Consider the following 14,725-nt stretch of genomic DNA (forward strand, 5'->3'; position numbering starts at 1 on the left):
CCAAACGATTCTACCCTCCAATTTTGCCACTGTTTCAGTGGGGTCATGCATGAACATCAATGCGTGAAGACGCATGGGTCCACGTGAATGATGCGGATAGCGTACTGACAGCGTTAGTAGCAAGGTGGCTCCAGTCAGTGCTCTCTGGACCCTGATATATATATATATATATATATATATATATAAAATGTGTGTGTGTGTGTTTTATCCAAGCCGTCCATTTATTTTTCCAGATCATTATAGAGCACGATCCCAAAAATGAGTATATCCAAATCACGAGTGGACCACACCACTAAAAAACAGTGGTTACTAATTGCCCACCATTAAAAACTTCCTAAGGTCCTCTGTACTGTTTATTTGTCATCCAACCAGTTGATTAGGTTATGCACACCGGGATAAAGAGAAAAAACGAATATCAGCTTTATACAAAACTTTTGTGCCCCTAAGAAGTTTTTAATGGTTAGTGTTCAATCACCTCTCTTTCTCGTGGTGTGGTCCATATGAGATTTGGATATGTCTTATTTTTGGGATCGTACAATAAAATAGTGTGAAAAAAATGGATGGATGGCGTGGATAGGATAATTAAGTCCACGTGAACGCCTGCATTTGCATGGGATGCTGATTGGATGTTGTCATTGCTCATCTAAACTATGCTTGTGGCCCCATCATGATGTATGATGTAGGTGTTTTATCCACGTTGTCCATCCATTTTTCCAGCTTATTTTAGGGCATGATCCAAAAACGAGGCAGATATAACTCTTAGGTAGACCACACTATAGGAAACAGTGGTATTTGATCACCCACCATTTCAAACTGCTTCTTGTTGGCCACAAAAATTTGGAATCAAGCTCATATTTGTGTTTTCCCTCCATCCACATCTATATGATCTACTAAATGGGCTAGATGACAAATAAACATTACAGTGGACCCAGGAAGTTTATAATGGTGGCATTTAATCACCAGGTTTTCCAGTGGTATAGTACACCTGAGATTTGGATCTACCTCACTTTTTTAGCTCATACCATAAAATAATGATACAAAATGAATGAATGGGGTGGATTGCCTGTGTATCAATGTCATACGCCACTCACTGCCTATCATGTAACTCGGACACGGATTGCCTGGGAAATCTCCCTGTTCATCTGTTTATCCATTTCATGTTAGTTGAAGGGGCCAAAAATGACACGTGTAAGATATATATATATATATAGTAATACGTGCTCACTACTATACCACAGAGACTTCAGATGATATTGTAATTACATCACAATTTGGGTCATTACTCTTGCTCCGGTGGTAGACTCTCAGGAGTTTCAACACCGGGTCAAGGGTTCGAGTACCATAGGTGGTGAAATTCCACTAGTGAGTGTGTGGGGTGTGTGTGCGTGCATGCGTTAAAAAAATATAAATAAATAAATAAATAAATTACATCACATTTTGTTATTTCCATTGTGGATACTGCACATTTCAGCAGCTCTGATCTAGTACACCTGTTCTTTGTAAGTAAATCCTACCATCATGGGGGCACATTTGCATAGTTAGCATTTATACTATCCTAGGGGTGCACTTAACAGAATTGATTGCGATGTGCCATCACCACACACTCTACATTCTATTTCCTGGACATGTGGCCCACCTAATAATCACTCATAATAGAAAAACCAAAGGTTATATTTTTTCCACATATGATATTGATGATTTCCGTCTGCCATTATGCTTTACGTATGCATGCTTGCCTGAACTATTTTTCTCAATTACTATCATGCAATCACTGGTAAAGTGCATGTGTTTGATGGCCCGGATGTTATACACATATCTTGTAGGCCTGACAAGTATTTTCCATGTTGAATATATTAAAATAGATAGAGTACTTTTGTAATTTCATTATTCGAAAAGCACCTGAGAACGTGGATTCTGATGGAATTTTGCAGTAAAATCCCTTACATAATTTTACATAAATATTTTTAAATATTTTTATTTTTTACGATATTCTCCAATAATATCCAAGATTAACCTCAAATTTTCGATCCAAGATTAATTCACCGAGAGGGAGATGAGTGACACGTGTGACATCTGAGATGTCCATCGATCAGGTGCAATACAATTTAAATATTCTGGAATAAAAAGCAAGCCTTGATAGCTGACCCATCGTGTAAAAAATGAAATGAATAGAAAAATTCGTAATCGTTACTTTGCACGTTGTAGGCCACTGAAGCATGAAACTGTCTGATTCGTTCCTCATATGACAATGTCTCAAGCAGATTAAGGGTGACTTGGCAGCCTGAATTTAGAAGTAAAATAGGTGTATTTCATATCCAAGTAGCTACATTTTGTTCTTAGTAGCCTTGGATTTAAAGATAAATGGAATGAGAGCCATTTCATTACTCAATTTTGGAGTGTTTTGAAATCTAGCAAAATATTGCGATTCGAGTGTAATTGCCTTTTTTAGCTCCTTTAAAGACATGAGTGTCACATTTTAAGTTACTAATCTACTATACGCTATAGGTCGATGATACCCCGACAACTAGCTGGGCACTATAAGGAGGAAAATTTTAATCAAATCCAATCCATATATATATTAGATGATTTGACACATTTGCACCATGGATCCTAAACCATCCATTCATTTGGGTAGATCAATTTAGCTCATGAACTAAAAAATAAAAGAGATCCAATGTTCAAATCGACCACACTAAAGAAAGCAGTGGGGATTAATTGCTATCATTGAAAACTTCTTTGGGCTTTCAGAAGTTTTGGATCAAGTAGATATTTGTTTTTCCCCTTCAATATCACAGGCTGTGTGACCTTATGAATTGGTTGGATTGCACAAAATAATAATAATAATAATAATAATAATAATAATAATAATAATAATAAATATGAAGGTAGGCTCTTGGCAGGTTTTAACAATGGGTGTCATCCTCGCTGCTCTATGTGGTTTGGTCTACCTGAGCTTTCGATCTGACTAATTTTTAAGCATCCTCTAAAATGATCTCATCGAATGGATGGACGGTGTGGATATAGTATATATATCAAGGTGGAGCCCACAGAACTTAATGGCCTTAACACAGGACCGAAGTCGGTGGTGTTGTGCACACCACGTAATCCACTTCCAGGAAGAAGATACAGAAGATGGGAATGGATTCTTTATGAGTGTTACCCTTACCATGGGGCCCACCTTGATGAATTTTTGCATATCCATGCCGTCCATCCATCTTTCCAGCAGATTTTAGGATCTCATCCCAAAAATTAAGCCGATCCAAAACTTAGGTGGACCACAAATCAGGAAAAAATGGTGACTAAACTCGTACCATTAAAAACTTCTATGGCCCACTATAATGTTTATTTTTCATCCAACCTATTGATATGGTCAAAAAGACCTAGATGGAGGGAAATAATGAGGATTGTATGTCCAGAACATCCAAATTGTGGGTCTCATTTTGGATTGATTATATACCAAAATGACACTTATCTGGCATTTTTAACCATCCAGTTAATGGACATTAAATACACTACGGGTAATTCACAACCGTTCTCAAACAAGAGAGATGCTTGCACAGAGAGAGCCAGGTACTAGGAGTAGGACGTGGATTGGCTCGGGTAGCCTAGTTGTAGCCACTCTGATGTAAATCTATACCATTCATCCAATTGTAAAGTTTTATTAGAACATTGCCCAAAAAATAAGGTAGATAAAAAACTCAAGTGGGCCGCATGACAGTAAACAGTGAACGTCTACCATTGAACATTTGGATACAAAAGTTTTGGATCAGGTTGATATTTCCGTCTTTCTAGTTCATCCCGATAGAAACAACCTTGTGAACAGAATTGGCATCACTGTCAGCCCCTCGAAGGTTTCAATGGTAGACATTTTCCTACTGTTGTTCGGCCCACTTGAGTTTTGGATCTACTTCATTTTTGGGCACACGTCTTGCCATAATAAGATAGTGGATTTCTTATTGGCCGGAACTGAAAAGCAGATTGGGTGCGCTACACTCAAACTTGGCAGTGTATTTATTGTCACTAAGTTATGTGGGCCGAACATGATGTAAGTGTTATATCCATGCCGTCCATCCATTTTTAAAGATCATTTTAGTGGATGATTAAAAAAAATTGAGTCTGATCCAAAGCTTAAGTAAACAACAACATTGAAAATGTTGGGGATTTAATGCCTACTATTGAGAACTTTTTAGGGGCCTCAGAAGTTTTGGATCAACCTCATATTTGTTTTGTACCTTCATATAGGTCTGTTTGACCTTGTGAACAGGTTGGATGTCGAATAAACATCATGATGCATCCTAAGAAGGTTTCAACGGTGAACATTATTGTCCCTACTATTTTCTGTGGTATTGGTTCACCTAATCTTTGAATCTGCCTCATTTTTGGGATCGTGACCTAAAATGATCTCTCCAAATGGATAGACAGTTTGGATATAGCACATACATCATCGTGAGGCCACTTAACATGTTTAAGTCAACACATCACCAAGGTTACGGGCGCACCACGCAATCTGCTTCCGGATCCGTAGAAGTCACAATAGGGTAAGTTTTGCCCTCTTTGCTTCCTTACTACTGGAGAGGCATGTATACCGTGGACTTTATAAACTCTCATCCAATGGCTGGTGAGAAGACAAGACTTGAACTCACGGTAACATTCCATGCGCTTGACTGCATAGTACCATTTCCCATACGCACAAACGCCGTTCGGACTACTCACTACCATACTACAAGGACTTCAGATGTTATTGTAATTACATCACATTTTGTTATTACCATCGTGGATACTGCACATTTCAACAGCTCTGATCTGGCACATGTGTTATTTGTAAGTAAATCTACCATCATAGGGGCACATTTGCATGGTTAGCATTTGTACCATTGTAGGGGCGCACTTCTTAGTATTGATTGCGATGTGCCATCACCACAACTTAGTATTGGGAAGGATTAGGTGGGATGGGATTAAAAAAAACGTAATTTTTACATCTGACAGTGATTGTCTCCTGTTACCATGGAATAAGCTTACTACCATGCTTTGTTTGTTACTGGGTGGGATTCGGTTTACTGTGCTTTGAATAAATATATCACCATCACTTGAAGTTATTGAGAATAACACATATGCGTTCTATCTAAACCGATCATCTGTTTTATAACCTCATTTTATGGAATGGGCCTAAAAATGAGGCAGATCCAAAACTTATGAGGCCCTGAAGGAATTTTCAACGATAGCTGCTTTATGTGGTGGGCCAGAAGATCAACATTCGTGATCACAGCACTTCTTTATTATATGTACCGTGGGAAGGTAGCTGTGTATAGAACCGAGACGAGCTACTTATTGCAATTCCTCCATCGAAAGTATGGATATCATTTTATTAATTGGACGTTTCACATTAGTCTTCGTTTTCACTGGGTTGTCTTTCTGTGGACAGTAGTTTCTATTAGTCTCACATGTATGAACTGTACCCCACCCCTAAACTCTCCAAGATTGGAAGATCCTAGCCATCAATCTTCAGACTTCTAGTTGAATATGGACAATTGCTATATTCTTATCAACTGTATACTTGTAGGCTATAAACGAAAATGCAACTAACTACTACCCAATTTAAAAGATATTGGGGTCATGGTCCATCTAACTCTGGGCCGTAACAGATAAGTGGTCTGGATTACCGAAACAACTACCCTACTTTCGAAACTTAAAACCCGAGTACGTAGAGTATGTCACCTCTCCTGTTGTTCCTTTGGAGTAGGAAAATATTGCAGCAGAGACAGTTCAACTATAAAATCAACCTTGGAGAAGTAGGAAAATCAACCACACTATGCCACGTGGCTTACTGAAACCGATTTGGGTACTAACACCCACCGTTGAAATATCTCTAGGGCCCAATGTGATGTTTATTTTCCATCCAACCTGTTCATAAGGTAATATAGACCTGGATGAGACCTGGATGAAGGTCTAAGGAAATATCAGCTTGATCTAAAATTTCTATGGCCCACAAGAAGCTTTCAACGGTAGGATTTTAATCTCCACTTTATAGTCAACTTTAGCATTGGATCTGTATCAATTTTCGGATAATAGCCTAAAATGATATGGAAAAATGGATGGACGGTGTGGATAAAGACCATATATCACAGTGGCTCTTCAGAGCCCCAGCCTGTCCCGAACGTGGAACATGCGAGGTAGTACCCAATCCGCGTCCGCTGAAAGCCAAAAAAAAAAATCCTGAAGAAATTTTAGAATAAAAAATTCGCCGTTGCCGGGGATCGAACCCGGGTCACCCGCGTGACAGGCGGGAATACTCACCACTATACTACAACGACTCGGGATAATACTGACGTATCATTATATATATATATTACTATGGTGGGTCCTGCAATTTCAATAGGTATGATCTGGATACACGTATTCTTTTTAAGTAAATCGTACAGGTAAGATTGATTCAATCAAATGTGAGTGATATTGGTATTTGCATAGTTCGCATTTATACCATCTTAGGGTGCACTTTTCACAATTGATTGCGATGTGACATCACGACACTCTCCATTCTATTTCCTGGAAGTGTGGCCCACCTGAAAGGCTTACATGAATTTTTGGCCCTCATAATAGAAAACCTAAGGTCAAATTTTCAAAAATACGGATAGCGATTTCCATCAGCCATTATGTTTGACAAATGCATGCTTGTCCAAACCATCTTTCTCAATCACTTTCATCACCGCATTTTTCTTGCTTCTGATAGATGACATTGCTTCTTTATCGGATTGGGAATCAGTACATGGGCTAGGTTGGCCCATTGGGCTTCTGGAAATGTCCATTCACAATCTACCCCGAGCCCACAAGCCCGTGAGCAGATAACAGTGTGCCCAGGTTTGAGGACTCTTCAAGTCTTCTAATTGAGGCCTTGGTGGAGCCTTAGTCCATGCTCATTGACGGCTGTAATGGACTTGTGTCGAACCTAGTTTTGTTCTTGAGCAATGAGAATGATCCTATTTAGGACCCAACGAATAAACGGGTCAAATTCAAGCTTACCATGGCTCATTCCTGTGCCTGAATAAAGCTGAGTGGATTGCTTATCCAAGTGTTGATTCCAGTTATTGTTGAAAATGAGCGGCCCACGCGGGTGGAAATGGACCAATATTGAGAAGTATGGGCCCCGTCAGGCCTATTTTTGGGCGTTGGACTGAGCCTGTATCTCTAGCCCAAATGGTAATCAGGAAGCTACTAGCCCACATTGTTGAGGGTTATCGTGTAGGGTCTGAATCAAGCCCATTAAATCTAACGCGACTTGATTTTGATTTATAGACCCAGTCCAATTAGGGATGCAACTTGGGTTCAGGTCAACCTGAACTGGTTGACCCTACCCAGGTCGGGTTGTTAAGGCCCTTGGGTTGGGTTCGGGTTGTAAAAGGCCAACCTGATTGGAGTCGAGGTTGGGTTTGGGTTGAACAAATTCAGGTTGGTTGGAAATAATTACATGTATTTGGGTCAGGTTGGACCGAATGTAGAGGACTTCCAGTTGGGTTTGAATTGGGCACCTTGGGTTGGAATGCAGGTCAGGTTGGTTTGTGGGTTGGGTCCTCCTGAGGTCGGCTTGGCTCAGGTTGACCATTAACACGACGCAACCTGCCTGAGTTGCACCCCTAGCTCCAATGGTGTCTGTCAGCATCATCCGTCATACCCGCAGTGGACCATGATAACAAGGTTATTGAAGTAACGTCCGAAACTGGTATATATAGCCTGACATGTACCGGTCCATGAGCTATGTGTTGGCACTCGGTTTGTTTTTTTATCATGTGGTGTCTGCGAGCTTGCTAGAATCGATATAACAGCTCAATCCAAATTGATCAACTTTTACCCCAAGCACCAAAATAAACAGGTGTGACCAGATTTTGAGAAGACCGGTTGCCTATTTAGCCACTTATAGAATTTTATAATGATACGATGATAATCGGAAGGTGGGGTTCTTCCTTCAAAAGTGGATTGTGCTTTGCCTTTCACAGAAAATGATTTTTTTAGTATATTAGTGTAATCGGACAAAAGGAAAAACTCACAGTCGGTCAATAAGACCGACTGTAAGAATGTCTCTTAAAAGAACTGCTTAATATTTGATAAAGACAAATCCAACATATGTTGAATTATAACTAAAATTATTACTAAGAATTACTGCTACGCTTAGGATAAACTAAGATAAATGATAGATTTGTCTTGATTTGATTATGTATGGGATTCTTGTTCTGTTGATTTTTTTCTACTTTTTATAGATCTTCTACTGCAATTATTCCTCGTATGTTTCTCTCCTTCAATCTAATAGTTATGACAGTTGAGGAGTCGTCACGTTAGCCTTCTATATCTTTCCTTCCTCTCTTGATATGTGTCCCTCTGATCGTTCCCCTTTCGCTCAACCGTTTTTCGTTTCCGGATGCTTCTCAACTGCACTTTGCTAGATGCCTCGTAAATACCTCTCAGCAGCTCCCTGTCTTATTATCTTAGTAGTTGTAATTCCGTAAAAGATACTCTAAGTATTCTTGAAGATCTTCAGCATGTTATATCTTTTCTTTGTTATTACATGCTCGTCCCTAATTGACTACTTTAGGAACGGTTAAAAATAGAGTACAACATTGCCCACATGTCACTTCTCCTTTAATTGAAAAGGTAAGAGCGACTTTAATTCATTGTTTAGCGCAACAAATATGACTGCTCAGCCAGGCAAAAACATCAATTTTGGCCATCTTAGTCGAAAAACATCAAAGTCAATCGTCTTGGTCGAACTCTACCATATTAATCGAAAAACTACAAATTCGACCATCTTGGACGAATCCAGTCGTCTTAGTTGAAAAACATCAAAATTGGCCATCTTGAACGAATTCGATCATCTAAGTTGAAAAATATCAAATTCGGCCGCCTTGAACAAATTCGACCATCTTGATCGAAAAACATCAAATTCAACCGTCTTGGTCAAATTCAGCCATCTTAATAATTTTTTTTTTTTAAAAAAAACACATCAAATTCGATCACCTTAGTTAAACTTGACCATTTTGGTCGAAAAAACATCAAATTTGGTTATCTTAGTTACACTCAGCCGTCTTTGACGAAAAATTGGCAAACTCGGCAACGACAATGGAGACTTTTAATCATTTTATTCTGAATGATACTTATGGTAGACCAAAGTGATAATTCGACTAAGAACTTGGTCCAGTACTTCTTAGGCAAATTACATAATTCGATCATAATCCAAATGTTGTGTTTCAGCCACTAGTGGTGGTTCCAAACATACCTGGTTTTATTTTCCATGATACGATGAATTTTCAAGGAAAGGCTGCCTCTCAGATATACCCTGGTTTCTTTAGTAAGAATAACATTTTTGACCTCCCATTTTGGTTGCATAAATTTAGTAGGTAGCGGAAGATCTGCACTTCCTGCACTGAAGTTGGAGGTATGTTTCGTCATAGAGGAGGTGCTTGCGGTATTATCTGTACCAGAGATTTGGTACCAAATTTTCAACAGAACTAGTGTCAACCTGTTTCTGAGACACCACATGTGTTCTTTCAACTAAAAAGGACATCATCCGATTCATGTTTTCAACATAACTGCCCATCCATCTACCTAAAGTTCCAGCCTGAAGTCATGACTATTCGACGATATGCCAAATTTTTTATTGCACATCGAGCATTTCGGCCAACAAAATTTCAAGAGGATTAACCCGAGATGAGGATACCCTATCCGGATTTAACGAAGAGGGTACCGAATTCGATAGCAAACTTAACTGTTTAAGTGCTTGATGAACTTGCCTTCAGCTCATGATTTCATAAGATTAATGCACTGGTAAGTATACTAATACTTTGAGTTTCACCGAGCATGCAAAAAATTGTTGGCACTCGGTTTATTTTCTGTCACATGTAGTGTGTGTAAGCGTGCCAAAATTGATATAGTGGCTTGATCCAAACTGATCAACTTTGATCCCAAGATCCAAAATAAGAAGATACGTCTAATATGAACGTATATGACATGATTCTGAGAAGATTGGTCTCCTACTTAGACATTTATAAAATTTAATGATGATCAAACGATAATCGAAGGGTAGGGTTCTTCCTCCAAAAGTAAGTTGTGCTTTGTTTTTCATGAGAAAAGACTTTTTAGTATATCAATACAATCAAATAAAAAGAAAAAACTTACAATCAATTATTAGGAGCGATTGCAAGAACGCATCTCTTGAAAGAACTACTTGATATTAGATAAAAGACACATCTAGCGTATGAGCATAGATTCAGATTATAATTATTTTTAATAGGTAAAAAATATCACCGCTAGATTATCGCTACTCTCAAGATAAAGTGAGATAAAAGATAGATTTTCTTTGATTTGATTGTGTTGAATTCTTGTTTTGTTAAATTTTTCTATTATTTGTAAATTTTTTGCGTAGTTATTTCTCATATGTTTCTCTCCTCCAATCCAACAGTTATGATAGTTGAGGAGTCATCACGGCAGCCTTTCAAATTCTTCCTTCCTTTCTTAATATGTCTTTCTGACCATTTCCCTTCCACTCGATGCTTTCCACTTTCGGGCACCTATTAGCCATATCTTTGGTCTCATTTCTACCTTGCTAGATGCATGTTAAATATTGCTTGGCTTATCCCTATCTTATAATGCGCTATGATTCTTTAAAAAGCACTTCAATTATCTTTAAAGATATTTAACATGTTATATCTTTTACTTCTTGATTAACTATTTCAAAAATAGTTGAAAATAAGGTACGACACTATGCAGCTACATCGGCCTGTCATACGATGCTTGATACACCGATTTTAAAGCTTGATGATGACCGGTTTCCCAGATAAATGATCACAAACTCCCTACATTCAGTAGGCATGCCTTGCGAACGTGATGAATGGCCAGATTTGACGATAAGACATGTGGGCCATGGGGACCACCTTGCGAATGCCCTGGATCCTGCACACGTGCCATGCTAGCATGTACAACGCATGTGATTGTAGCTAGTTTTGGAAATACAAATATACAACCACACCATACCATGATCATGCAAATAATATTATCAGTTCCATAAACGCATCCATCCATCCATCATCCATCATAGGATAAGTTTCACCCTTTATCACGTTATCATGTGCATTTCACTTGCCTACTAACTCATGTAACAATAACTCATTTGCTGGTTTTAAGGTCTGAGGTTGACCAAGTCAATGTTCCAAAGCCTCCAAAACAATGCAAGGAAATTACCCTCTCATAAAGGAATTCCAGTCCCTAATCAAATTGAAATCAATCTCTCTTTGCAACACCCTGATCCATAGTTCAAGCGGTAGGCTGAGTGAAAGATAGGGCTGTTCACGAGTCAAGCTAGCTCGAAAAGCTCACTCGACTCGGCTTGAGTCAGCTCAGATTGACTCGGCTTAAATGGCCGATTTGAGCCAAACCAAGCTAATTATTTGAAGCTCGAGTTGAGTTCAAGCCAAGTTCGACCAAGGGGCATTTCAACTCGACTCGACTCGAAGCTCGAACTCGAGCTCGACTCGACTCGATTAATAAATATATTAAATATTATATTATATTTTATATTTATATATATATATATATATATATATATATTATATTAATATAAGTTTTAAGTTTAAACTTAAAAATAAAAAAATAAAAAACAAACCCTAAAGTCTCTACCCGACCGCACGCACCCCCTTCCCTTTCCCTTTTTTCTCTTTCTCTGCCCACTGCCAGCCGCACGCCCACCCTGACCACCACCACCAATTTTCATTTCAGCTCCACAATAGTATGATTTCAATCTCTTGAGATCTATTTCTTAGGCGAGAAACCTAAGAAATTTGAGATGGGTTCTTCTCAGATTTGTTAGAGCTTTAAGGAAATCCAATGATCTGATTGGCTAGAGCTCTTTACTTGGATTTCTGATTTCTGTTCTACTCTGTTTCTTTTCTAGTACTTGGATTTCTGCTGGTGGAAGAAGATCAAGAACAGATCGATTCTTACAGGTTTCCTCATCCGATTCGAAGTTTTGTTTGATTTTTTTCATCGGGTTTTGCTTTGATTCTCTTAAGATTTTTGAATTTTTCAACAATGGAGGAGGATCAAGAACAGAATTCATTACTCTCTCACCCAACAAGCTCGAGCTCGAGCTCGACTCGAACCACTAGCTCGACTCGACAGCTTTGGCAAACAAGCCAAGCTTCAATGTTAAGCTCGAGGCCAAGCTCGAGCTCGAACTCGAGTACATCATGGACAAGCCAAGCCAAGCTTGGCCCACCTCGACTCGACTTGGCTCGATGCCCACCTCTAATGAAAGATACCTTGTTTCAACCCTGAAGTCTTGGTAACGATCTCTTGTGGGGGGTGGCTAACACTGAAGTGTAAACTGACAGTAGGGTGTACTACCAAGCTAACAGCACACAAAAAAAAAAAAAAAAAAAAGAAATTGAAAACCTCAATCTGACCAAATAATATTATATTACTGAAAGCCTCTAGTTTTTTGGAAGCTTGTATGATTTTTTGAGTCAACTCAATCGGACTAGGTTTCGAGTCAAGTTTTTGTATTTTTACAGTATAAATATTAAATATTTACAAGTCTTGTGTTAAAAACTCAAGAAAAACATTATTTGAGTTAGTTGACTCAACATGCTAGACTTTTGACTCACTCCCACCGTTGACATTGAGTTGAATTTTTGAGTTTTAAGACTGCTAAACCAGCCATACCATTCTTCAACTGTTTGAGGGCTTATTTGATCTTTGAAATCCTATGTAAATGCCTACTAAATAAGTAATTATTTTTCCTCCATCCTGTTTGAAAATGCACTTGAACTTCTATTTCGAAAATAAGTTCAAAAGGATTGGTTTAAATTTGTGGGCCCCACCGTGATATATATGATGTATATGCTTGCCAATCCGATTTAGTTTAATATTTTGAGGCATGAGCCAAAAAATGAGACTAATCCAACACTCAAGCGGCCCACGCCAAATAAAACAGTGGTACTGATACTTTAGCTGAGTGTGATGGTGGGGAGTTTATTGTTATAGGCTAGTAGAGTGTGATGGTTGATATTCAGGCACTTGAATACTGTTCACATGTCATAAACGGACTCGAATTCCATGAATAAATTGTATACCTCAAAATTAATTAGGTAACCAATCAATAATTTGCTAGAAATTTTTCATCTCAACTGTGCACGAAATGACCACCAATCAGCTAATTAGGTAGAAAAATCATTGCAATCTTTTATTTATGAACCATCTATGCTATATCTTAAATTTTTGGATAATTCATTTTTGAGTTACTTGAATTCTTTATCTATAATTTATTAGGGCCTGCATATCAGCCATCAAAAGTATCAGAGTATCAAAGTTTTTCTTAGCCAATAAATAAATTCGCTTCATTTTTGTAAATCTATATTGACCTTTTGGACTCGCGATGGGTAATGACCCAATTTAAATTGACCGCTTGATTAAGAACATGAAACGACTAACAGGTCTTGATTGATGTATCTGTCAGGTAAAAGGCCCACAAATTGCGAGAGTATCGTTTGACCTTTGTCTCCATATCGGTCAAGTCATTAACGAAAGCTAGTACGCCGGTCAGGACGCTTCACTAGCCGCACTTGTCATTTTGCATGCCTAGTTTTCAAAGTCCGCGAAAAGAGGATGCGTCCACACTTAAGTGCTACTTTTTCATCTCAAATGCATGGAGAGGTTTCCAAGGATACATACCAACATAGAACCAAAAGTATTAATATATAAAATCATATGTACTGTATTTAACATCTCTGATAGGCCGCGTATAATATAAGAGGAATCTGGATCCTTTAGTACTTGTCACAAGTGGAAAATTTTTATTTTCCTGCATTGTAATTGATATACATTATCATTATTGATGCATTAAATGCAGTTTGTGATCATGTGACTTAATTAGATTGCAATAAACAGGATTTTCCTGCTTGCGGCAAGCAGATGATCCAGATTCATATGAGAGATGGCAGAGACCATCTATAATCACTTACACATATAAGGGTGGCTACCTCAAAATCTTCTAGCTTTTGATTGATGTACCACAAAAGAGTGGTTAAGCTGACAATTCCATGTTCTGAGGAAAGGACTCGAAGGATCTAAGGGCTTGTTTGGTTCTCTGTAATTAGATATCTTTTAGTGTAGTATCAGTCAAATCTGTAATTATAAATTTTCAAGAGTGTTTGAACACAAAACAATGTAAATAGTAAATGCACAAGAAATTTATTATCATGCAAGTCAATATAACCCGTACAGTGAAATATAGAAAGTGAAATGTGAAGAGGATACTTTAGAAGATGCTTCCAAAGATGGTACCTCTTACCTAATCGTAACTTCAGACACAAGTAATTTTTAGAGTACACATTTATTGCTTGATTTGATGTATATTACATGGTAATGCATGTAAATGCATGTAATTACATGCAACCAAATAGGCCCTAAGTGTAAAATATTTCATAACTTTGTGTGCCCTCTCATCTTTTGTTTTTTTACTTTTTAGCCTTTGGGTTTATGCCAAACTATGTAAATATAGATGCTTCTGTCTTTTATTTTTCTTTAGCCTTGGGTTTTATATTTGATTCTTTTCTTTTTGTATTTTTGCTTTACTTACATCAATCATGTGAAGATATTTTTTATTTTTATTTTTTTTTGAAACATTTGGTATTAAAGTCAAAGGTTAAAAAGCATCTTAGCATAAGAGTGTTTAATTGCATGTTGT

General features: G+C 38.0%; 1 non-coding gene across 1 annotated transcript; it reads right to left on the reverse strand.

The window, feature by feature from the left end:
- Positions 1-6,239: 6,239 nt before the first annotated feature.
- Positions 6,240-6,311, reverse strand: TRNAD-GUC (transfer RNA aspartic acid (anticodon GUC)). Its single transcript has one exon. It is a non-coding gene; the product is annotated as a tRNA-Asp (tRNA).
- Positions 6,312-14,725: the final 8,414 nt, after the last annotated feature.

This window comes from Magnolia sinica, chromosome 18 (assembly GCF_029962835.1).
Source record: "Magnolia sinica isolate HGM2019 chromosome 18, MsV1, whole genome shotgun sequence".
Taxonomy (NCBI): domain Eukaryota; kingdom Viridiplantae; phylum Streptophyta; class Magnoliopsida; order Magnoliales; family Magnoliaceae; genus Magnolia; species Magnolia sinica.